Source organism: Ixodes scapularis, unplaced genomic scaffold (assembly GCF_016920785.2).
Source record: "Ixodes scapularis isolate PalLabHiFi unplaced genomic scaffold, ASM1692078v2 PGA_scaffold6__148_contigs__length_123643588, whole genome shotgun sequence".
NCBI lineage: Eukaryota > Metazoa > Arthropoda > Arachnida > Ixodida > Ixodidae > Ixodes > Ixodes scapularis.
The window spans coordinates 61,530,623-61,558,212 of record NW_024609881.1 but is presented as its reverse complement, the minus strand read 5'-3'; the positions used below and the strand labels follow the sequence as shown (position 1 = coordinate 61,558,212).

The following is a 27,590-nucleotide window of genomic DNA, read 5'->3' as shown; positions in this document are numbered from 1 at the left end:
TCAAGACACCTCACTAGCAATAATTTTGCACTTTCCAAACCAGCACCGCTGAAAAAGAGGGAACAATTTTCATATCAGATTTTTCAAATTTGTCGCGGCGAGACACCGAGGAATATTAACCAGCCGTTAATTTATGCTTGCTACGCGATTCTAAGCACCACGCAGAAGATTTAAAGTAGGATCTTTCCATTACGCGTACTGGTCTGGTTTCGGTTTTTGGAGCATGATATACGTTAAAAATAAGCATTAAAAAAATCGGACATGGTTAGCAAGAAGATAAGTCTGAAAATATATAGTTGTAGTACATTTGTGTATTCATGTGCGAACAACTTAAGACACGACAAACATACACGTATACGCACTAAATACTGACATAGAAGAAGCGCCTCCTGCGTCAATATCACTTTTACGTAGGTTTGACCTGTTCGCTATTTGTGACGAACTCACCTTATTTGTTTTCCGTCCGGTTATAATGTGTGTGCGAGCAACATGTGGCATGCCGAATGGGTTTGGTTGCTTCGAACGAGCCATCAGATAGCACAGTTCCAATTATTTTGAGCTTCACGTCAAAGAGTTGTTGGTAATTAACATCAGACTAAGAATGCTTAAAATGGGTAAGCGGTGTTTGGTCAATCTGCGGTCTTTTTTCTTCTACGTAGTTCGAAAGACTGCTCTTGCTGGTGATCCTCGCTGTTCAATGTGGAATCGGAGATAGACAGAACTAAGCAGTGTCGCGGTACACATGTACCCCGATAGAATTTTAGAAAACCTTTTGAGTGTCTGTATCTTTCTTTCAAGCTACATGTGAAATATGAATTTTGATCTCAGTTCTAAAAAAAATTTATCGATGTACCGCTTGTATTGCAAAACTGGGAGAGGCTTAGTTGTCTCGTTACATTCGATGCCAAATTTTAACTGTCCGATTTTTACCATAAATTGAAAAACCATCATTTTAATAAACCCGCCCCATAAGCCTTTACAAAAACAAAGGCCTAAATTATATTTTAAAAATCGTTTCGAGAAGGGTAGATTTAAAAATTGCACATTAAGCTCCTTCACGAACTCCTTCACTCTTTCCACAATGCCAGAGGGAGCTTCAGAGAAGAGGACAGTCGGGAAAAGGAAAGTCTAATCACCGAGAGTAGAGGAGCTTATCTTCCTCTGATGGTGAAACAAAGAAAAGTTCACGTTTTTTTTGCCCAATCTATCCGCCCTGGGTTACTCAGGTGTACTTTGTAGGTCGCTGGGACGACATTATAATTTTTGCACCATTACAGATGGCAGACTATTAGTGTAGCAATCACAGCCTTTTTGAAAACAAATCCAAAAAGCCTAAAAGAACAGTCAGAGTATCACTGAAGATTAATTGGAGCCGGATATTACTTGCACCTCTAAAGAGTCAAGCTAACTAAGAATATATATAACATTAATTATCCACCTAGTGTTCCCTAGGAGAATATATACTGGTAAGCCGTTCTTGAAGCACACATAGAGTCGCTGTCAGCTGAATGATTGCAGGATGTGGACCATTATGGTCTTGATCCTGAGAGCGTCATCGGCTCTTCGACGCTCTTATCCCCTGATACCGAGATCTTATTGGCTACCGAGCAATAGTAAGATGTTCAGTACCCGGCGCTTAATGCGTTTCTTATGTTGTTGGTACTCTAGCTCCCCTAACTGACAGGTTCCCTTCTCTGCACTCATCAGAAACACCTATGCCCCCCAAGCTGCTTGAAATCTTAAGAAGAAAGTATCTTGGATATCCTACCTCGCCATTATGCCCGCATGGGTAGCCAAATGGAGCGAAGTAGGTGTTATCCGTTATGGACCAAAAGGTTTTCGAATGACGGCACTTAATGACGCAGTTCTTCATACTCTGAAATTATTTGTGGAAAGAAAGGCAGTTAACTTCAAATATTTGCTGTAGGACAAAAGTTTGATTACTTTTACAATATTAATTTAGATATCAAATTCTGTAGAACATATGTGCACATAAGCAAAGACACTACAGCAAATGTCTGAAGGTCTCCAAAAGCAATGTTTTTTTACAATTGAGATAGATTTTCAGCGAATAAGGAGGTGTTGACAAATTTTATATCTATGGGCCTGTAAGATCTCTTACTGGGTGAAAACATTAAACTTTAGTGGTACTTGCATTATTATTTATGGAAGATAATTTGTTGGGAAGTAGGTTCTATTTCCGGTACATGTTTAGCGATTTCACGTCCCTTTATATCTGGGTTTCCTAACCAACGGTTTAGTCCTTATATATGCGATACCTAAGAGGCGTTTGAATTAATGTGAATAAACAAATTTAAAACATGTCTTTTTTTCTTTCTTACAAGGAAAAAAATTGAGATTGTACTTTTCGAACCATAAAGAACGTAGCTCTATGCAGGCCTGAGATGTAACGTATGTTCATGACACAGCACAAACATAATCGGCATTACTTAAAAGGTAACTTTTCTTATTGGAAACGTGTTTATTAGGGCACCGACTCAAGGGTTTCCAAAACAAACAAAAAAAATGTCGTGCACGGAAAAAAAAGTGTGCACGCTTCTAAAAGGCGTGAAGTTTGCTGCGGGCATTAACCATACAAACAGCACGCCTTTCCTCTTCGCCTCTCCACTATCGTCCCCTTCTCTCCCTTGTTTTCAGACGATTGGCGATTGGCAACAACAGTGGGGTCTTGACGACAGCCAGCGGAGCATGTGACTCCAAATACACGTAATCAGCGCCCTTAAAACCTCTCTCCAAGAACCGATGTCGTGAATAGCAATTCCCCCAGCAAAAAAAGAAAAAAAAAAAAAAGAAAAACGTTTGCATGCGGATTGGAACGGCATGAGACCATTCATTTGCAGCGACAGCAAATACTGTGGCTGCACATAACGTGTCCTGTTTGTACAGACCTGCAGCATGCTGCGGATTTACCTTTCCTCTCCCTGAAATCCTCTCCTTGATCGGATTTCAGGGAGAGGAACAAAGGGGAATGGGTGTGATGCTCACGGCCGAATAAAATTCCTCCGAGTGAATGCGTCGGCAAAACCTTTCCGGTGTTAAGAAACGGCTCGCAACCTCCTTGGTGACGTTAAAAAAGTCACAGTCGGATTCTGTTTTCCAGCATTGCTCTCCATGTAGCCTGCAAACAAAAAGAATCGATCATTATATGTTTTAAAATAACAATATATCAAAATTTGGGTGTGTGCAATAGGAGAAATACGGATGTTTTTATTTTAATGCAATTAATCCAAAGGTGCAAGCGAGCTAGAAAAGCATGATGAAAATAATTGCTGTAGAGAAAGAACAAGGGGACAAAGGACAAACACAAATCTCAACACAGCTAGGAGAAATTAACTGTGTTTGGAGATATTTGTTTGTCCATTGTCCCCCCCCCCCGTTCTTCTTCTCCAGGGCATATTTTCATAACCGGTGTTTCCCTTATTCATGAGATTAGATTAATAATACAACATTTAAATTTTTAATGAACACACACGAAGAAAGAGAGAAAAGCATCCTTCCACTAGCAGAAAGCAGCCAATATACTAAGCCTCTTTAATTGGAGTCATTATCCAAAATCCTTGCCAACAAAATTTTTCAGGGCCCTGTCACACTGAGCAGTATAGAAATAGGGTTGCATGAAAGAAAAAAAAAACTGAACAGAAACAACTTATACGATGTCGTAGATTCCTAACATATATCGGCGATTTCATTTTCCTCCTATAGGGCTAAATCGTTGTCAGCGAATGAAGAACATCTTCATAAAATAAAGGGTGGAAAATACTCCCCGTGTCAAGTTTTCTAGCCACAGTCGCTAGTTGATGTCGCCCCGTAGCAATTTCCGGCCCTTCAAACGCTCTAGCACATTGAATAGTGGCATATCCGGTGACGCCTCGTCACACACGAACGAAGGTAAACAATCAAGATGGCGGAGTGTTCCAAGCGTTGGGCCCGCCGTCAGCGCGGTGTGATAGGGTGGTCGGACAACACATCGGCCAACACGGATTCCGGGTGACAGCAATGTGTTGCCCTGCTGTTCTTGTTGCCGCGATGTGAGAGGGTCACCAGAAACGCGTTTTTCTTGTGTTGCCTCAGTGTGACCGGGACTTAACGGCGTCGAATAAATCAACATTGTAATCTTTCTTTCGGTTCAGTTCGGTTACGACGGACGTACTATTACTCTAAAAAGAAAAATTATTTGTCACGTTTAATGAATTCAGCTACCGTTTGGTAAACGCTTTGATGTTTCTTCAATTCGGTATAATGCACATAATTTGTTTATAGCGATAATAAGAGCACAACCACAATACAATATATTTTCGTTGTGAACTTGCAGCCTCGTTGCCACTCCAATGACAGGTGAGCTGCAAGTTTCTTTCAACTATCCCTGACAGCTTAAGGAACATGGTGCCGGTATTATGGTAACGCTTTTAGCGTCGTCATTCGTTTGGTGGATTTAGCTGCCTTTTAAGTGAACTACGATTTAAGCAACTACGAATATAAGTAACATCCCCGTCAACTCGCAAACGATACATTCAAAATTAGGGTGAAATAATGGCATAGCAAATGTCACGGGTCCAAAGGAAAATAAAGGTTCGAAGATGCCAGCACCTAAGGAAGTTCAAGCAACTGCTTACTTCAAAACAAATTGCATCTGCTCCTAACTACAACTTGAAAACGTGAAAGGCGGTCCATGAGGCCCTCCACGTTTCATTATGTATTTCTTAGGGTACAGGCAGTCACGAGCACCAGGATGATTCGGGATGTTTCTCGTGGGACCACTTCCATCGTGCTCGCTCCCCAGCCTGCGAAAATATTGTTCATGCTAAGAAAACCATCTGATGCTCAACACCATAGTCAGGGACAGATTAAGAAACGCAAAGCAAGGCTCATTATGGTCACGCTTCTTATCGGCCCATATTGCATTGTCCGTAGCGATGATGAAAGGCATGGGATTTACTAACGGTGACTAAAAAAGCTTTTCACGGGTGATACGCTGGGCACATATGTTTATGGAGGAAGCGACAAGATACTTACAAATGCCCGATTTCGTGGGCTATTGTGGTGAATCCATAGTGCAGAGGAGGTACTTCCTCGGCCATTCCCACATTCCAGCCTTTCACGCAGACCCTTCCAGTATAGGCGAGACCTGGAAATAATACTCCATCTGTTGCTTACGAAAAACATTCAATAACGTTGTTTTCAACCTGTAAGAATACGCTGGGATGTGAAAAAACCCCTCATTGGAACAGCAGCTATTTAGAATTATGAGACGTTCAGCCACTTAAAGTTAATAATTAGCCGAGGCATGACCGCTTGTGCAAAAGTCTCAAATGCCAAGGAAACAAGCCGTGTCTAGAAGTGGGGCTGCGTGCTTACCGGGACAATTTGTTTTCAGAAAGGTTCAAGCAAAGCAAACACACAAACAAACATCTACAGTTACTTTTTTCAGCGCAAAGCTAAATTACGAATTACTAAACGCTGAGTCTTCGGCCAAGTGTAGCGCTCGTTGCTCGAACCTGATGCCAAAGTTTCACAACTTGCTGACTCAAATGTTATGAACAGTTTTAGGAAATTCACAATAAGACGATGGCAGTCGAGGAAGTCCAGCAACGCGTGAAAATGAGTGGCGTCGGCTACCGAAAACGGGAGTCATTTAGCCAGTGTAAAATTAAAGAAATTGCTGCTAACTTTCGAATTCGCAAACAGTGAGTTTTAAAACTTTGGCATTAGGTTGTACCGTTAGAGCTCCATGTGGAAGGCATTAAGCGTTTGGCAATGCGTAGGCTGTCTTGTCATGAAAAACACTTTTTTTGCGGACACGCGTACACTTGAAGCCTTACAGTTTTACGTAGAATAAAAATGTAGTCATAATTTGTTGTTGATTTTCGCGGTTCGTGTTGTAGAAAGATCACCACGAATATAAGGGAAATTTTCAAGAGATATTTGTTGAATGTGATTTTTATGACCATCATCTGACGACAACCCTTCATGTCAAATTTTATTTCTGAACTAAGTGGCCAAAACGTGCTTTAAAAAGATTTTGAACTTGACTTTCTCCAACTGCTTCAAAGCAAGAAATGTTAATTTTATTCAATCAGGGTCATCTTCTGTGAAAACTGCTACCAACTTAAAAATCCCACTCAGTGATTCGTGTTACTAACTAGCAGAAACGGCGAATGTCCATCGTTATTCGTTAAACATCTCTCGGAAATAATTGGTTAAACTCCGATTTTCTCAAGATTCAGCATGAATGTGTGGTCCGGAGCATCTTCTGACCCCACCCTCTTACCGTTAATATCAGAATGTAATTTCTTAGTGGTCTTGTCACGTCTCCCTAAGGTGCGCCTGAAATGCAAATATGAAAATAATAATTATGCGCATTCCTGCTGCTGTGAACATTAATCACGTGAAACGGTGTATGTACATATAGTTTGTGCTTTTTAGGCTTTACATGTCCTTCCTTAGAAAAGCCGTGAAAGCTATTTATGCTGTCTCTGCAGGTGAGTTACACGGCGATGGGGGCGTAACAAAGAAGCTGTCACGACAACCTAATACTGACAATTTGAGATCACTGGGATTCGCATAAATAAAGGGTCTTAATATCCTCGGAAATAATACATGAATAACTTCCAGCATGAAGCGCGTATTAGACTAAATTATGCACATCTACCCCTCGTTTTGAGGGGCAACGAAGCTTTTTTACACGTCTCTTGTCGCGTTGCCGTAAAGCCAAGTTAAGCGGCACTTAAAAAAGAGGGCATGTTACAATTTCGGATTGAAATGCTTTTTACACAAGCTTGTTGGAACGAGTCGGACCGAAGTACGAGGGTAGCAAAGGTGGCGATGCAGGCGAGTTTGTTCATCACTAGGTAAGGTAAATACAGCCCAGAGAAAGACGAAGCCAAGGGGGAAACATATCAGCGCATATGTGTCCTTTGTTGAACACATATCGGTTAGACAGATATAAACACATGTGTGTATAACTAGATACCGCCTCCTAATACCTGAACTATGCCGAAACAAAAATAAAGATGTCTGTTTTTCAAGAAAACATGAAAATGTATTATTGCTTTGTACCCGTAATCTAGATGGTACTAGCATAAAATGAGTGGAACACTTATCTGCCAGTATTACGAATGAAACGCATGACATAAGAAAAACATATCAAAGCTTTGCAGGTCACGTTGTGGAGGTTAAAACAAATAATCCTCGGGTGTTTTTCACCTAGCAAAGAACTGCCTGCTTACAAACATTTACTACGCCCAATTTTAGGATATGGGAAGGTTGTTTATGATCGAGTAGACTTTTTTCGGTTTTTTGTTAAGGTTCGTTGTTCTAGCGCTCGTGCTGGGTTCTCTATGCCATTCGTGTGTGCGCTGTTTTTACCTTCTCTTGTGCAAGGACATAGTGAAAACTTTCCGGAATCCAACTAAATCAAACGAAGTGAATGTAAATATGAAATCGATTTATCTTCTAGTCTAGTTTTGACGAGCGTTTAAGTGAAACAGCCTCGTGCATTTTTAATCAAAAGTAAAATCAAAGGCCCAATGGTCATATTATATATAAACAGGACAAAAACGAAAATAAATACAGCTTTGATGCCCTTGATATTTATCGTCTTCATTTCCAACAGTGAGATTTTGGGGTTTCGATGCTCCAGCATTGTGGCACACATTAAGCGAAGAATCAGGTTCGCTACACATTGAAACGGGCAGCACATCAGACACTGTAGAGGAAACGTTTTGCATGTCGCCCATTAAAGGTGCGTAAAATAGAGGAAGCCTTGGGCATCTCTTGTCACCAGGTAGATAACATTTTACGTAATGAATCGAATTTAAAACAGAAAGCTTTTCGCAAGATGGGTGTCGCATTTTCTTAATGCGTAGCAAATCATCTGCATTCGGTATTTGCTCCGATTACAAAAAAAACATAGCAGAATGGAACTTTGAATTCCCTCACACTTTATATTTTTCCCAAAAGTCAATATGTCTGGACTAGAAAGAGATTTTGGTTGAAGGACAATGTAACAGAGGAATTCAATTCCGTATTTGAAGGTCTCTAAACAATTCCGATCCAAGAATGAATAGAAAAGCTCGAAAGACCTCGCATCAAGTGCGTTCATCCTCGAGGGGATTCTGTTTTCAAATACCACAACTTGAAATGGTTTTGTTTTCATTCCATATTCATTTCGGAAACATTTCGATATATCCTACTGTACAGCCAAGAAACACTAGTAGCACAACGGCATCCGTGTATTGGTAAAGTGTTATTCTGCTTCGAAAAAATTAACGACGTAGTTACGGGGATCACACCATATGGGGTAAAGTGTCGAAGGCGGCTCGAGTATTCGACACGAGCACTCAGTGATCACTCGAGATTGGCTCGTGAGAAAAAAACAGCTCGACGAACATTTGAGTAGTAGTTTGCGTCTAATCACTGCGGTACAGTGAATCGCCCAACTGTACAGGGTGATTCAAGGAGAGGCCAGGCTCTTTAAATCGACCGCAAAATTCGGTTCCTTATCCTATCGTGCTACGAGTTTGTGCAGCGTTGGCCACAAATGGTGCATTTTTTTTGTAAAATTTGCAAAGAGCGAATTGAACTGAGGAAAAACTAAAGAAAGAAAAATGCTTTGCGCCTATGGAAACGCAGCGACGCCACCGGTCTTCAAACAACACGGCGCCGTTTCGCACAGCAGAAAAGAGATGGCGCAACGAACGCCGCCAACGAACGAGCATACGGCGCCGAGAGCCGGCGTCTTTAGCAGACGATCTTTTCGACTCAAAAGCGGCACGCGTTCCGCAGGCGGCGACAGCGCAGAAAGTACAGTTCCTTGTTTGCTAAAGATGTCGTATGCTCGTTCGTTGGCGGCAGTTGGCGTCGCGACCGCTTGCGCCATCTCTTGTCTCCCGTGCGAAACGGCGCCGTGTTGTTTTAAGACCTGTGGCTTCGCTGCGTTCCCATAGGTGCTGAGCCTTTTAGAGCGCAGCTCTTAGGGGCCCATTCCCGGCTTCAGCGGCGTCGCCGTCGGCGTAGTAGAGGTCACCCCAAGGTTATGTGACCCCCAAGGGCATCACAAGGTCACGTGACCCCCAAGGTCACCGCACGATCACGTGACCACGAAGGTCATCTCAAGGTCACGTGACCCCCAGAGGTCAGGTGACTCCCCAAGTCACGTGACCCCCAGAGGTCACGTGAGGTCACGTGACCACCCCGAGGTCACGTGACCGCCCCGAGGTCACGTGACCCCCCTCAGGGTCACATGAACCCCTCCCCCGTGGTCACGTGACCCCCTCCCCCGAGGTCACGTGACCCCCCGATGACGTCATCGACACTGATGACGTTGCCGTGATCCCCATCGTCATCGTGATCATCACTGATGACGATGCGATGACGTCATCGTCACTGATGATGTCATCAGTGACGTCACCGATGACATCGTCACTGATAACGTCATCAGTGACGTCACTGATGACGTCACCGGCATCCGCATCGTCATCAATGACGTCATCGGTGACGTCACTTATGACATCACCGGCATCCGCATCGTCATCGTCATCATCACTGATGACGTCATCGGTATCCGCATCGTTATCGTCACTGATGATGTCAGCAGTGACGTCACTGATAACAACATCGGCATCGTCACATCGTCACTGATAACGTCATCAGTAGCGTCACTGATGACGTCACCGGCATCCGCATCGTCATCAATGACGTCATCGGTGACGTCACTTATGACATCACCAGCATCAGTATCGTCATAGTCATCATCACTGATGACGTCATCGGTATCCGCATCGTTATCGTCACTGATGACGTCAGCAGTGACGTCACTGATAACGACATCGGCATCGTCACGTGACCCACCCACCCAGTACCCTTCCCTCCTCCTCAAGAGCTGCGCTCAAATTCGGCGTTACAGGGAGTTGTAAACGGCTTTCACTTTTTTCTTTCTTTACTTTTTGCTCGGGTAAGCTAGCTTTTTTGTGAATTTTATAGAAAAAATCCACCACCTATGGCCCACGCCGTACAAAATCGGAACGCGATAAGATAAGAAACCGAATTTTGCGGTCGATATAAAGAGCCTGGCCTCTCCTTGAATCCCCCTGTAGTAATACCCCACCGGCCTTTGCCAAGGTTGTGACACTTGCCTGCCTCGAATCCGTAATAGAAGATCATTTGGCCACTTGTTCCGGCAACGAGTTGAAAGCTAACTGTGCTTGTTTCTGTACGAAAAAAAATTCTACGCCTGCTTTTGAGTTGAAATAAAAGCTAATTTGTTTTGAGAGGTTATGGAAGTCAAAGATATGATCTCAGCAGTGCGTAATTTATTGTTAAGTCCGAAAATTGTCGCACGACCGCCGTAATCTATCACATATCCTTCGGGAGCATTGAATCGCCATAAGGAACTAGAACATGTTATCTCTGCCTCACGGCACAACTAGACCTCAGGCTGAATTACGTGATCTTGCTTACCCAACGAGCATCACGTAGAAATCGGCGGGCCTTGCGAACGTTGTGTCTTTGGTGTATTGTCCAAAGGCTTTTATTGACTCGATCGCTGCGATCAGGTTATCTTCCTCCTCAATAAAATACTCCTCTTCTTTCGTCTGTAAACATAAAGAATTAAACGAGAATATTTATATTTTATTACTTTTTCAATCACAAACTAGACCACCGTTGAAAATGGTGCTTGGTTATCATCGAAAAGTAGTACTTCCTAGATGCAATGATGTTTCTAGGTCTAATTGTTTATAAAATTGTGCAATACTTGGCATTGAGTCTTCTAAGTGAAATAAGCTAAAAGAAACATACGGACCTTTGGAAAACGAATTAGAAAGGAGCTAGTTTTGTTTTTACAACGCCATCTGTCATTACAAAAATAAAAATTGTACAAAATTGAAATATAAAACGAATGGTTACTTCGAAATAAAGCCAACGGCTTTGAATGCGCGAACAGAAGCGATTTGGTCAGACAAATCCCCAATTGCTTTTGAATGGCACTATCACATTGAGTCATATCTCATTCTTTTCTTATTCATTTCCACAGTGTTATGTAATCGCGACATTAAAACAGTGCAAGGTCATGGCCCAAATAAGTCGTTTCTTTGATACCGTCACCGAACCATAGAACCCTTCTTCGCAACACAGACCGACGCTCCTTTCTTACCTTGTTCGGGGCCCCAACATACCATCAGATATAAGATATGTGTACAGGCACGCACTAGCACCCTTTCCCCTCCCCTCCCTCCTTTCAGGCTTGTTCGAAACTATTTTTCTGCATTCGATTAGAGGGATACCATCTGTTTGCGACAAACGTACCTTGGTTTTATTTCTCACACATCACACACTGGTACAAAGAATCGACTGCAACTTTTGTCACACACTCATTTCTCCGACTAAAGCTCTCAGCAATGCCTATATTTCATAAAAAGCTTGAGCATAGTTCAAAAATTAAAAAAAAAGCGAAATGACGACACTGTGAAGACGTACTTCATTCTCCCCCAGCTTTCTGACTTTTTTAGCCCACTTGCGGCTTTGCGCGCGTACGGCTCCCCGGTTTCCAACTTGAAGCAAGATGACTCTTGTTTGGACCTCGTCTCTCTCGATGAAATGAACGAACGCGAAGCGTATCGGTTGCGATCTTCCCGACGTGGCTTTAATTTTTCGTTACCATGCCTCCAAATAAATGTTGGTTCTGGATCTCCTGTTTCCGTGATGGTGCTACCGTTCCGGTGGAAAATGCCCTCACTCAAGTCGCATCAAAGTAATCAAGTAATCCAATAAGCTCCGGAACACCGAGCAATATACGCACCGACGCAGAAACGCCCAGGGGCGAGGGATGTCCGAAGCCGAAACAAAGGAAAATGCCGCGAGCTTATGAATGACGCCCTTAGCTGGCTGTTTCTTGAATATGCGCTTTGGAGCCCAGCCCCCTGAACAGAAGCCCACATTTTTTGCGCTAAAATGAAAATGGCGCCCGCGATCAGCAGCTTGAGAAAACACGACGCGCAGACCGCCAAAAAGCGCCTGCTCAAAATCCGTCATGAAATTTTCAGGGGTCAAGGAAGGAATCCCAGCAAATGTGAATGTAATTATAGCCCTTCAAACGCACGGGCAAAAGTTTGTAGCTAGCCGACCCGACAACAGAAATCAAACGGCTGAGCTAGGCACTCCGTCAATTACAACATGCAGAATTACAAGTTGGTCACACATGTAAGGTACTATCGGAGAAAAATGAAATGCGAACAGAGGAGCGCGTGGCTCGCGGTACAGGCTGCGCCGCCTGGAAGTGAGCCTAGGAGCGAGGGTGCGTGACCTACTTCGATGTGTTCACGCCCCTCGATTGGCGCTCCCCCAGCCTCGGCAGTGCGCCTCTCAGTGCGTTGAAAGCTGTCACCGCTATCTTTGCCTGCTCGGCAAATGCGGCGAGCTTCTTTGCACCGCACGCGCAGAGCCAGCAAGGATAGCGGTGATAGCTTTCAGCACACCAAGAGGCGCACTGCTGAAGCTTGGGGAGCGCAGAGGGAGGGGCGTGAACACGTTGGAGTAGGCCACGCACCCTCGCTCCTGGGCTCACTTCCAGGCGGCGCAGCCTGTACCGCGAGCTACACGCTCCTCTGTTCGCATTTCATTTTTCCCCGATAGTAGAACAAATAAAGTCTCGTCCGGAAAAAAAAATAATTTTAACTGACGACAGCCGTTGCGTGCCATCTCGTGTTGCGAAGGCAACTATTCAACACGAGGGTAACAGCGGTCGTGGACGATGAAGAAGGGCTCTGCTATTTTTGTCTTTTTGTGGGCGTCGTTGTCTTGCGGAGTGTCGGCTGATGAAGGAACCGCCGGTGGCTGCGATGAGCGCCTTTCTCGATACATCGAATCCTTCAGGCTGGCCAACGTGGGTACATCTGCTGTTTCTTCATCTGGCACCTAAAGGAATCTTGGTGTTTTTGTTCAGCAAACTTTGCTTAATACTTTGGAGGCGTGATAGATATAATAATTTGTAAGGAAACTGCAGAGCAGGTTTCGAGAAGTTCCTCCTTAAACAAACTTGGCATGGGTGTATTCGGGTTGGGTGCTGCTGACGTTTTCAGCACCAAGCGCAGCTGGTCCCTCACAAGCCTCTGCTCGCCTGTTGCATGGTTATGGTCGCCTATAAGTAAAAGGAGCGTAAATGTGCAATGGCATGTTAATGGTCCTTAAGCATGCACCTGGTGGCGCTAATAAGAGTAAGTAAGAAACGATATAAATAGCAGTGGTTTCTATCATGCATAAAGAGACCGACAAGCAGAAATCGAATATAGCAACTTACGGGATCTGCTTTTCACGGTGTCCTCTTCAGTCAATATCGTAGCCGCGTATCCTAATGAGTTGTAACGGCAACGAGACGAAACCATTCCGTTTGCTTTGTGCCGCTGTTTGTGACATATGTAACCTTCAACGTAAGGGCGCTTTTCTTCTCTCTGTTTCCTTTATAAAAAGCCGGACATCATCCCTGACTGATGTCTCACTGTTGATTGGGTCGTGTTCTACTTCGGAGTGCAACGTTCTTTTCTTGAGTTTATGACTCAGCGCCAGCGTTGGGGTAACGCGTTACAAGTGACGACGTTACCGGTAACGCGTTACTTATTTTCGGTAACACGTAACGTACTCGTTACTTCTTTTCAAAACAGTAACGGGTAGTGTACTTACGTTACTAGTTCCTTTTACTTCCTAAAAGTTTAAACAAAATTACACAAATATTCTTTCGAGTTTCAAGGCGCGATGCTAAGTGATTTTTTTGCTTTTTTCTTTGCATTTTTTGTGAATATTTGGGTGAAGCCATAAAAAGATAAAGTAATTATGTTCAGTGTCTGCATGGACATAATGTTACTAGAAATATGGCGATTAAGTACACCTGTAACGTAAAATTATCAAAACATATCAATTCATAACTAAAAAACAAAACCCAAGATAACGTGCGTTAGTTTATATCGGTAACTGTAACACGTTCCTTTCATTTCCAATTAATCGAATGAATTGGCTTTATGGAGACACTAGGCCTATGGTGACAGGACAAAAGGCAGATTAGCTCTGCCTGACGCGGGCCTATCACCCGTTTACAATGCTCAGCAGGCGAAAAAAAACAATAATCATTAAAGATTACAAGAAGATAAAATAGCACATCAGCAACAATCAACACAGCATGTTTCGTACAACGCTATACAATCGTCAGTGCACTTAATACTTTGGAAATAAATGAGACAGGTAATTCAACTCATACACAATGAAAATATAATCTAAAAGTATTTACTCATCATGACATGAGACAAGGTCCCGCTGTAGAGTAATTTTAAAGCTGTGTTTTGTTCCACAACCTGAGATTGTTTTCCTAACGGCTGGTGTTTTATTTAAGAAATCAGGTATCAAGTATGCTAACTGGTGAATGTCCATAGTTCGTCTTAGACCAAGTTACTTTATAGGAGCCGTGTCGTAGATTGCATTGTGTATTACTAGGAAGGTGTGCGTCAAAAAACAGTTGAAGTCTTTTATTGTTTTCAGTGGTAAGAAAACTATGTTTAAAATACGAAAGCCGCTTCCACCCTAAGAATCGCCCGTACGTCTACTTTCCCGCACAAAACACGAAGAGCCAGTCACCGCAACTTGCGGAGGCAGCTCAGCGAATGACGATGCCGAAACATATTTTTAGACCTAAAACGCTATCCGAGTTGTGACATTAATCAATACAAAACGTCAGGCTTGCGTTGCTTAATGTCACAACTCAGACTGCCTTTTTTGGTCGAAACATATGCTGCGGTATCATCATTCGCTGAGCTGCCTGCATAAGTAGCGCTGATTGGTTCTCCGAGTGTTGAGCAATAAAGTTGACTCACGGAATTTTTTTAGAGTGTGCAACTCCCTGTAAAACCGAATTAGAGCGCAGCTCTTGAGGAGAAGGAGGGAAGGGTACTGAGGGGAGCGTATACTCCTCCCTCCTCCTAACCTCCTCATCCTGCCTGCTACTGCTCAGAGTTACGCCAATGGCGACTGCGACGGCGATGCCTTCGGCGTAACCGTGAGGTCACGTGACCCTCGTGACCTCACGGGGTCATGTTACCTCACAAGGGTGACGTGACGTCGCCGGGGCCACGTGAACTTACTGGAGTCACGTGACCTCATGGGGATCACGTGACTTCACGGGGTCACCTCACCTCACGGGGGTCACGTGACGTCACGAAGGTCACGTGACGTCACCAGTGTCACGTGACCTCACGGAGGTCAAGTGATGTCACTGGTGTCACGTGACCTCACGGGGGTCACGTCATCTCACGGTTACGCCGATGGCGACGCCGACGCTGCTCAAGCCAGGAACGGGCGGCTAAGATCTGCGCTCCAAAAGAATGGTGCTGTGTGGTCAGTATGCTCAAGGTTTTCTGTTCAACGTATAGCTTTTGCTTTTGCAAAATAAACAACCGATCAATATTTTTGTTCCTGTTGAACAAGAAAACTAATAAACAGTAAGGAGATGAAAGTAACTAAAGCATAGTGCAACTGACGGTTTAACCAGCATGGAACCAGCTATCTAATTTTGTATAAAATACCAATAAATCTCAAGCTGCTTGCATGCATTTTATTTATATGAGGTGTCCTGCTTAAACTTCTCCTAACAACTCATAAACGATTACACGCTCGATCACCGAGTCTTAGAATTTTTAAAAACAATTTCACAATCGTCAGGTTTACCTCGTGGCTTAAAACTTGCATATTTTGTTTTCGTAACGTTTAACTGAAGGTGATTGTGGTCAAGCGACACGGATAACTCGTTGAGCCATGTGTGAACCGTAACTTCTAGATGATGTAAAAATGGACGAGAAAAAAAAAAAGCTTGTATCGTCGGCATACAAAAACTATTTCAGGAGTGTTTACGATAGGTACAATATCATTAATTTAAATAATAAAAAACAGAGGACCTAAAATAAACCGCTGTGGAACCCCATGCGAGATTTGTTCTGCCTTGGTACCGGTATCCATTAAAACACGTGTATTGTGACCGGCAAGATAAGTAACTACGTACGTACCAACACCTCGAATTCTATAAAACGGTAGTTTCTCAAACAATATATCATGCTTAGTGAAATCAAACGCTTTTCTAGTCTAAAAATATTCCAATGGTAAATAGTTTATTTTTAAAATGTTGATTAATTTTCTTTGTTACTAAGTAACGCCAGTTCTGTTGACTTTTTTTCTTGAAAACCGTATTGCTGCATTACAAAGACATTTCTATGATTCAAAAATTTGCAGAAGTGCTTTTTATCTGATGTTCTAATACTTTAAAAACCAAAGGAAGTACGGATCTGAGCCTACAGTTTTTAATGTTGTCAACAGAACCAGGGCTTTGAGCAAAAACAACAACTCTTGGAATTTTCGTGCCATGGGGTAAAGTAGTAGTTGCTGATGCAATGTTACATATAAGCTGTAGAGGAAAACACAAAAGATGGGCGACAGCTATGATTGGTTTGGCCTTGATATTTTCTGCTGTGATGATTAACGTATTTCGTTACTTTTTCTCGGTAACGCCTAAAATACTGCTGCAGCGCCCACAGTGCATCTCAGATCCCGACTTTTGCCCAACCTATTTCCCCGCTGAATTTAGCGGGAACTCACGTCACGTCACTTTATGTCAAGGGACCTATAGAAAAATATTGTTTCTCCGTTAAATATAGCGGAAAATGTGATGTCCTCGGACTTGGTCACGTGACCTAAACGAAATTTTAGTTTGCCTGCTAGATTTAGCAGTAAAATTGACGCCACGTGACCTCAACACCTATTCAGTTCCTCCGTTAGATTTAGGAGAAGAAATGACGTCCCGTGAATTTTCGACACGTGACCAACACATGAATTTCGGAAAAAAAGTCGTCTAAGTGGGAACGGTAAATAACTTGCAGATATTTTTATCTGTGTTACTGCCATGTCCGTTGTCATTTTACACGAATTGCTAAACGTATGGTAGTTTATATAACTAATAATATTTTCATCATTTACCTATAATATAAATCACTAAACTGAATATATTTTTGCATCCGGCACAATTGTGTAAACCTGCTCTGCAGCACTATCATATCGAAAACAAACCATTGTATCAAGCTGACCAATACAATATTCTTCCAACCCAGAAAACATGAGCGTTAACAGCATGGTGGTGAATAAATTCAGAACGATTTAAATCGTGATTTCTATTATGATTTCTATAGTGCTTTGATTTATACCTGCTTCACTACAATAAATTGGATAAAAGCATTTCCACAAAACTAATCCCAAAATAGTTTCATAATTTACCATTTTTCTATCATGCGATGCATTGTATATTCGTTGTTTTCTTTTTAAATCAATTAATCGCTGAAGAAAACAAAAACCTCATAACGCACTCATAAAAAAAATCTCATAACGCACTCATAAATCTCATAAAGCAGTCGTCTGAGCATATCGCAGCCACACGATATTAAGCTTTTTTTTTTTTTTTCTACAGTCAGAGTTTACTAAACAAATGTCACTTAAACCCTGCTTCAAATTTACAGTAATTATTTCTTCCGCATTATTTTCAGTGGTAGGATGGATTTATTAGTCAATCTGTGATGTTCAAAAATACATCTAGTGATCAAATGCACTAGTTTATGGCTATACTGATGTTATATAATTTAATATAGTATAACGCAAATAAATCTGAATTAAATCATTGGTATCGAATAATTTATAGTTAAACAAATAGTTATTGTTTTCCTCTCACTCGAGTCCCCTTGGCAAAGCGTAATCTGATCGAAACGGTTCTAACTAAAAAAGTCCACTTTAACTGAGAAAAAAAAAATTTTCTTCTAAAACCTTTTGAGTTTACAATTGCGTTGCACTCTTGGCGGCAATAACAAGACTTTCAAACTTAGAGATACCAATCTTTGGGGGTTCGACAATCAATACGCACCTGAAATCCGAGTATTCCAACAAGCTGGAGGTTTATTCGGGGCTTGCGAACCGTCTTGAAGATAGCATTCACCTTCGAGGAAAAAATAAGGCATTCGAACGGGTGTCAGTACTCGGAGCACGAAACCCTCAATAAGCACTTTTTGTTTGGTCAGTGAAAACATATATTACTAAATTATTTCCGAACAAGAACAAATGTAAAGCATACGCACCATGTTCATTAGCCTTATGATGTATCGAACCTGTAGGTGTTTGTTTCCTTGCAGGTACTTGTGTATTACACTGTCAAACATGACGTACATTTCAGGTCGCCACACGGCGGGTGGCTCTGCAGTGTCACCTAGAAGGTTTCAAATGATGGTATGTCCTCAGTGCTTCTCGAGTTTAGAATTCACCTTGTAATTTTTTTTTTTAATAATCACGATGCCAGATAAGTTGATCTTGATTTTTGTGCAAGATAGTGAAACAGTCTCTCGAATTAAATGCTTTCGAACTCATTATATCATCAAAGTGCGGCCTCGAATTGTAGTTACTCGCGCAGCACGTGCTGACGTCTACCGAATTATTTCAAAGCAAAAACCTCAAGCAGAAAAATTCTGAGGGTTTCTACTGTGTACAGAAAATTGCATCATAGTTATAAAATGGCTAGTATGTATGCCGCGCATGTAACTGGAATTGCAGCCTGCTCCTTGGTGTTTGTATAATTGGTTGAAGGGACTGCTGAGGAATGTTAAATGTTATAAAAACAAAATAAGCTTACTTCTTGGCAGTAGACTTTCATCGGAACGGTCTTCTAAGGGAACTGTAAACATAGTGATACTGAATATAAAAAGTAATCGAAGTCAAAGGTTATAACTTTTCAAAGGCATGCTTCTTCAGCAAAAGTATAGAAGAACAGTTAGTGTTTTGCTGTAAATTAGTTTTTGTTTGTTTTTTTTCTTTTTTGCTGGCCCGTTTTTCCGGTTTTTAGTCGTTAAGATATCTTCAAGATAATTTTCACAAATAATTACAATATCCGATGTGAGCGCATGTGTTTACCTTAATGCCATCACCTCAAAGCCGAACCATGCCAAAATAGAGTACATAATTTTTTTCGTTTGAAAGAAAAGGCGAGGAAGTGATATTTCTGACGTGTTACCTAAACAGTAAGTATAATTAAGTAAAACTATAACGGACGTTATAATTGCCAGTATATTCCACGTCCTAAAAATTATTTGTACAAACATATATGCTCGGAACTCTTGAGTGCTACCAATTAAATTATTTAGGAAGAAGTGAACGGCAACTTTGAACGCACTTAAGCTGTGTTAACTTGAATATAAGGATATAATAACTTTTTTTCCGGCTGCCAAACCAGTGACCCCTTCCGTTAACTGCGAAAGTGCTAATTATTGGTACGATTTGAGATCATACATACTCTGATACTGAATACTCTTAACATCAGATTACATACTCAGATCACTAACATTGGAGCCGTTGAAATGATGCAAGTAAAAAAAAAAAATAATGAAATACTGAGGGGCCGTGGCCACTGCAAGAACTTCTTTTCATTTCCCAATGACAAATAATTAATGCGATCATTTCGCCACGCTTTAAACGGAATATTTTGTTAGAGAAAAAATGGGAGGGGAATTAATTCATCGAGATAATAAATGGCAAATAACTGAGAGCGTACCAGAATTGACACCGCAGGCGAAACAAACGCTGGAGGAAGAAATTCGGTCGTATACGTTCAACATTTCTAATCATTTTTGCTTCGAGAAGTCTAGCCTTTAAAGGTAGAATTTTCAACAAATATCTAGTGTAGTGTTTGATTCTGTCACTTACTTTCCAAGTGTATCGGTTCCTCAGGCGTCGGGAGCGGAAATATTCTGTGAGGGATTCGGCCGGATTTGTCATGTATCCGCAGTGGCTCAATTCCGTGGGCAAAGTTTAGGTATCCTTCCTGGTAAAAGAGTGAAAGATTTCTGAATATTGCAAGCATTGCCCGTGCAGACTGTTTTTGAATCGCTAACCAAACATTTCATCTTTACTAAAAATTCAATTGGTTAGGAAGCAATATATGGAGAAAGTATTCTAAATATTTATTTTAAAGTTCTCATAAATAATGTTCTTTAGACGCTGTGGCGATGTGAACTTCCAATATGCTTAATACATCTTCATTTTTTCGAAACTTAAAAAAGCGCTGCAGGTTTATAAAATGTTCGCGAAAATCTATGTAGTTAACATATACAGGATTTATAAATAATGATTGCATAACCTCCTGCACATTTGTATAATCGTATTTATTGTTCCTATACGAATATATACTTCAAAAATATTTGCACATACCATTTCGATTCCCACACTTGTTTCAGTAATTGTAAAGGAAGCCTTGTGTTCCGAATTTGCATAAGCACTATTACGCATGTCTGTAGTATCCACCTGAAAACAACATATGAGTAAAATAACTGCGAAGTGATCTTCATAATAGTAGCAACTGAAATGCTGAACGGTTATTTTTATAGCCAAGCTATTTATGGCTAGGGTTTCGTTGATTTTTTGTGCGCGTCAACAAAAACTCGGTTTCGAAATTTGGTGCAAAATTCCTTCATTTTATGCAAAACCTTATGTCTCAACACTTGGATATGCATTTTCAGTAGATTAGTTATCAATGGGCTCCATTTTCAAGATCAGTAGACTCTCAGGTAGATAATAAAGGTTTCTCAAAGATTTCGCGCTGTGCGACCCGCGTCGGCTATGTCTACTCTCGCACCGCCCTCTCCTCGTAGTCGCCCCAAGCGCTTGCGAGCCTAGTTTCCGTTCATTCCGCTCTCCCGGATTGGCGGTCGCGTCGCGAGTGTCTTTTTTCCTCCGGCTCGTCACGGTGACCACCGATCAAGACAATAAATGTGGTCTTACTTTTGTTCAAAATTCTTTGACACGTCTGTGTCGTGTGCTAAACCGCTTCGCTGGTCATCCACCTTCTCAGACTGGAATTGCTCATGCTTTTTATTTTTTTTTTTCGCAAAAAATGACATTTTATAAAAACTAAGTAAATGATTACGTTCAATGAATTTCAACAAGGCGCAGAACGAATATCGGGGCGAATGGTTGCATAAATCATCGAGGAAGAAAAACGTTCTCAAAGAATACAAAAAAAAAAAAAAAATCGTGGGAGACGGCACGTCATTTAAACAAATGTGCGTTATTTGCGTTATTAATAGCGGAGACAATTCTGCTTGAATGGCACTTTCAAATGTACGAAAACTTCCAAAGGCACTACCGGACACATCAAATAACTTCTGAGTGAATCAACAGGTAGAATGTTTATTTTCTAATTAAATTAAGTGAATTTCAATCAATGAGGCGGAAGCATGCTTCCTTGTGAAAGGTAATCTTTCCTTACCAATTCGTGATTCACCTCTCCATCCCTAGCCTCGGAAAAATACAGACGGTCCCCTAAAACACTGGATTCTTCCAAGTATATGACGTAGTCTTTAGAAAGTTGAACAGCGCCTCTTGAGTTTTCGCATCTGCTTTCAATCAGAACCGGATACACGACACCTGGAACGTAACCGCTCCTGTTATCCCACTGTTCCATACTTGCAGGAAACTTCTCGGTACAGAGGACGAAACAAAGCGTTGGTCACAAGTCACGGTGTTTTTTTAATAAAATAATTTTTTAATAGATCTCGTAGCAAAGTTCTCTGTCACAAACAAATTACAATTAACTCAACAAAAATAAGAAAGCTCTTCTGCAATGACAAGACGTTTGAAATGTAATGGAATAAAAACAAACCACGGGAAGCAAGCCTATACTCATGTGAATAGTTCGAACGGAACAAATTTGGAAAATCGGGGAAAGGGGGGGGGGGGGGGGGGGCATCTTCTAGTCGTGCTTCGTTAACACTATTTATTCTTTCATATGCATTTCTTAATATGCAGCTTATGAGAAGATATCCTACTTCTATAGACTTCAAAATGCTGTAAGAGTGCTATACCACATAAAACAAAGGAACTGAAGAATTTAGATTACCTTGTTGTTGCCAAGTTTTTTTAATATTGATGGTTATAATCCTAATCTTTTATACCACGCCTACGTTCCTGTTCTTGCGAAAAACTTTCGGAGATCTGTCAAACTTTTCGCAATTCAGCGCTCTAATTGTACGGCGCCATGATGAATGAAACATCGTTTTGGGACGGTCACATCCATTTGGTAACTCCGATTGTACACATAATCTGAACAAACAGAGGCTAAGAAAAGCGCAAGAGTAATTCTCTCAAATGCCCAACTACGTGAAAGGATTTCTGGCAGTTTGGAACTGGGAAAAAAAAAACATTACGTTATTGTGCATTCCGTGCACGTACAATGCAATTGGCGTTCCGCATTAAAAAGCCACATTTGCATCCTCTCTTATTTTGTAGGTGTAACAGGAGGAACCAAGTGCATGGTCTTTATGCAGACCTGATGTACGTCAGACGTTGAATACGCGAACTGCTTCGTGTATAATTACCTCGGTGTCGCTTTCTATATATGTGTGACGCCCTATGTCCGGCTGAACTGTGGAGTACGATGCCATTAGAGCTCGTCTGTGACTGGTGCTTAAAGATCCTATCACATACATATTTTAAAAGTAATCCCGAAGTGTTCACAAACGACCTCACAGGAGCCAAAGCGTCATGCTCTCGGATGTCGCAACCCTTGCGCTTCGTGCTAGAATTCCCGGTCAAAATTACGATGGAAAGCTCGTACTTTTGGCTCCTACCACCACCGATGCAACACCGCCAGGATCCTGGCCGCTGGCATGGAACTTATATGACGACAAAGTGCGTAAAAAGCCGGACAACTTTTTTAGAACGCGGAACGTGGCTTACGTACTGCTGGTTCCAAACCATTCTTTGGAGCCAGCAGTACTTAAGAACGCTCCTTAAGCTAAGTTGCTTTGACAAATCTATATAAAAAAAAGAAAAAGAATTACCATATTTGGTTAAAAGTACTAGAATTACGTGCCAGAGCTATAAAAATATAATCACTAGATTTGCGTTAGCCTAGTCGCAATTTTATTTTGCTTGTGTTTTTGAAGACATTTGGATGTAGTACCGGGTGCATCAAGTAGCGGGCAGACTCTGTAAATCGACCGCGAAATTCCGTTTCTTAACCAATGGCGCTACGATGTTCTGCAGCTTTGCTCACAGGTGGTGCATTTGATATATAAAATTTGCAAAGAGCGAACTTACCTGAGGGAAATGTAAAAAAAAATGGCTGAACTCCTATGGAAACGTAGTGAAGTCACCAGACTTCAAACACCTGGGCGCCCGATTGATTGAGGAACGGTGGCTTCGCTGGGTTTCCACGGGAATTAAGACTATTGCTTTCTTTACTTTTTCCTCAGGTAAGTTCACTCTTTGCAAAGTTTATAGAAAAATTTGCGCCGCCTGTGGGCAACGCTGCACAAAGTCGTAGCGCGATGGGTTAAGAAACCGAATTTTGCAGTCGATTTAAATAGCCTGGCCACTACTTGATACAGCCGTTAGAATACCAACGTATTTAAGTATCCGAATTCACCCCTCCTGGTTACCGGAAGATATAGTGGCATATATTTATAAGAGGCCGCTCCTTCAATCATTCACAACCTAAGTGAAGGGCCGGTTGACTGACGAGCATCTCATTATTTCTTCTCATCCAGTAGGATTGAAGCATTAGAGGATAAGAACACAGAAGAAGCAATCACGAAGCAAGAATCAAGGTTATATTATTAAGCCACACCCTGCGCGTCTTATTTGTCAGCGACTCTGAAGGAATCTATGAATACAATCAACGCAGTATGTCTACCCAAGCATATTTAAACCCTGCGCCTTTCGGGGGTATGGTGCATTCCGTAATACAAATTATTTCTCGTCTGCAATATTGTGTGCGGAATTTTCATGATAACTGTTTATCGTGCCCAAAAGCTCGGAGGTTTAAGCCCAGGAGAAAAGTAAAATTCGATATTACGTCACTAAGAAAACGCCATGCAGAAGCGTCTTCGTAAATAAAATCAATACATCACCGGCGTGAGCAGTAGCAACGCTGAAAATAATGAGTGTAGCCGAATACATTTTCCGTCGCAAAAACGTGCGTAAAGGAGAGAAAAACACTTGTAAATGTAAGAATGGCTATGTCAGGAATCTTTTTAAAGGGTGAAAAGGATAAGTGCCCTTTAAAATTTTACAAAAAATACCAGATATTGAAAACAATAAGTCAAATGTCGTAAGCAGGAAGTTGCATTTATTATGTTGTTAAAGACAGCTTTTTTCACGAAACGAGCATTAACAACGCAACTCACCCTTTTCAAATGTCAGAGCCATCTCGTGGCAGTCTCAATAGCTCCAATTTCTCCGCACTAATGACGGTGATAGAACATCAAGATCGTCTACCTTCAAACACTCCCGACTTTATGAATCAAAGGCCACTTACGAGGACCAACTTGTTAGAATGGATTCTCCTCTTCTCTGCGGCACGCTTTTATAGGCGCTCGCTTCTCCAAGGGCGCGGAAGCTGCGTAGCGCCGCCATTAGAGCGTCGAGTTTGGCTCTGAACATGGAACGTAAACTATTTTTTGAAAAAGTCCGATTAAAGCGTGTCAAAAAAAAAAAAAAAAAAAAAAGTTACCGGTTTGCTTTTCGCGGTGGATTCTAAACATGGCTTCCACTTGCATCACATCAGCGGCCATTCTGGTGGCCATTGCTTGCTGAGCACGTGGCTTCTGCATCACTGCACGAAAATAAGTATGTAATATGACGTCACATGCCGGCCACACATAAACGCCGCGGCTAACGAGACAAGCAAATATCACGAAACCGGCCCGTTGGAGACGCGGAAGAATACACCAGGAGTTTTCGACAAATGGCTTCCTCAAATCCCTCGTCGCTCCAATTAAAAAAAAAGTGCGATTCCATACACTGAATAGCATTGATGACACGTAAAAGTGAGATTAAACAATCGTGTGCTTTAATAGCGGCATCTGACTTTCTGCTAGGGAAGGTGAGAGCAGCTCTCCAGGGCTACGTTTACTCAACTGATTTCTATTGACATTTTCACGACCGAGTAAGCATCGCGCGCGTCTCCCACGGGAAGGCACTGGACCAGGGCCCCACTAGCCGAATTTCTCATTTTATCTTTGTCGTCTTTTCTATAACGTTCTCATCTTGTAACGTATCGCTCGTTCATGTTCGGAATGTTTTAGAATACAGACTATGTACAAAAGAAGGTGAATTTGGCAACATTGGGTCATTGGTCTCTTGTCGCCATCTCGGGATGGACGCTGTTCTTTTTGCTTTCGTTAGGGGAGCGAGTTCATCTCATTGTACATTTATTTTCAGTTTTTAAATGAACCTACTTTTTCATCCGTGATAATACAGTAATGCCTAAGGATAACACCCAAAACTGTAGGAAGACTGGGAGGTATCCAGGACTGCCCGGTAGACGACGCCACTGTGTTGAAGCATTGTAAGCGGTCGCAGGCGTGTCAAAACGACCATTCCCCTGGTCGTTTTGGATGACTAACCTAAATCCACTACACAGTAAATATTTTAACACCCAAAATCGTGTTAAAAGGGTGTTTTTTTAACCAACACCCTTCCTACACCCTTTTTACACGATTTTGAGTATTGGTGGGTGTAACATGGGTGTACGAGAAGGCTTACACCCTAAATACACCCCTCTTACACCCCTATCACACCCACAATTTGAAATATGCTCAGGAAATCGTATTAGAAGGGTGTAGGCACTCGTCGCAACACCCCCCGTTCATAAAGTGTAGAAAGGGTGTGATGGACTTATATGATTTCAAGGAGTCGGAGTTAATCACGTCGAAGGAACCCTTGTCTACGCGAGGAACCGGTAAGGACATCGTGACATCGATAGATCGTCATCGCGGTATAGCAGCATGCGCCCCAAATCGAGGAGCTAGCTATGAAATGAGTCGGAAAAAAAGAATGTCGCCTGCATTAGCAAGCTCGAATTTTTATCTAATATGTGCTTTAAGCGGTGGATTTTATACTTTGTGCAATACCAAGACGTAGCTCAAACTGCTTGGAATTATGTAGCGATGCATCGGTCCGACGTCCCGTCAAAACTTCAGGACATCAACGAGAACGTGCAAGAATGCGCGTCACATTAATCTTACACAAATCCGCTTTCCCCTCTGTTCGGTCAATATCATTGTCATCGACGCCGTTTTTCTTCACGCCAGAGGAGAGGCCAATCATTCCTACCAGTTTTTGCCCAAAAACCCAGCGCAAATGACGATGAGCAGTGCTCTATGCTTCCGTCCCGGTCAAGTGGTTACGGACGTCCACACACTTTTCATTCACACGGTGTGAGACGGGCGTAATGTTGATACTGTCAATTACACCCATTATTTTATAACCGTTCATGTTTATTGCTTTGATGAAACGGTTGCTGATGTACGGCGGTACCAACATCGAATATAATTAATCGCCACAGAAAGGCGCGTATGATTAGGAAGTGCTAGAGAATGTTTTTTGCAACTCCGATCGAACTCTTCGTCCGAGAGGAGCCGAAAATTACGTGTCGCGCGTGCACCAGGTTTATCAGTTCAACTTCGATTTAAAAAAATCACCTCTGCTCGCAAAAGGTGACCGAAGACGTGTAAATATACAGCCCAGGCAACACACCATATGTCGCCGATATTGGATCTATTCGAAAAGATTCTGCCCACACCATTTTGGTTTAGCCAATATTTAAAGAAATGGGGTGAGCCGCGCCAACGATATCCTGACATAACGTACGCGACGCCGTTTAAGTTGAGTGTTGAGAGTATCCTGCGTGAATCGGCTATGACGGAGTGGTATTTCTATTTCTTTGCCGCCTAAAATACGATGTTAAAAATAAAAAAGAAGATTAGCCAAAGCGGAATCTGCTTGCTTTTAGCCCAAGAAGTCTTTCTTGGGCAAAAAGCGAGCAAATTCCGCTTTGATTAATCTTTTTATTTATTTTCTTTTTAACTGCGCTGAAGCTTGGAACAAACAGTGGCGCCTTTTTTTGAGTAGCACAAAGTCACCTGACTGAACCAATAAATACACTTCCAAACATATGAAGAAAAAAAGGAAAGAGACAGAAGGAATTCAAACGCATAAACAAGACGACGATCAAAGAGTTCTACCCAGAAAGCATAAGCCACTCCCCGGCTCCACACTTTTCGAAAGGGAACCGCCACTTGAACAACAACTTCAAGGTCCCACATACAAGGCGATCCTCCCTGTGCAGCCCAGGAGGCAGCAGAGGGAGATTAGCAGCTTTGTCCACCCCCATTTGACCTCTTCTTCTGATAAGCCTCCCCACTTTCTTTTGTGTCGGTGTGGCTGTGAGCGAGTGCGAAGGCCGCTTCTAGCGAATCAGAGGTGTGGAGCGAAACACGTGACCGCTCTCCGTAGGACGAAAACGCTTGGACGAACATTTGTCACGCGACTCGCTCTGACGCGCTGATGGCTTACTGGGGTCATAGCCTTCGCCGTTTGCCAGTTTATGGTGAGTTGTAGGGGGCCACGTAAATCCGGTTTCCAAAAAGCGTCCGTCAGTGTTCTCTTTTTCGTGAAAGCAGGTCCTGACGAGTTCCATTTCGCGACCGTTGTTTTTCGTCGTGAACGGC

At 42.2% G+C, this 27,590-nt stretch overlaps 1 pseudogene; it reads right to left on the bottom strand.

Annotated features, from left to right (window-relative positions):
- On the bottom strand, nt 1-24,036 carry LOC120836253 (annotated as a pseudogene).
- Between the last annotated feature and the right edge of the window lie 3,554 nt (nt 24,037-27,590).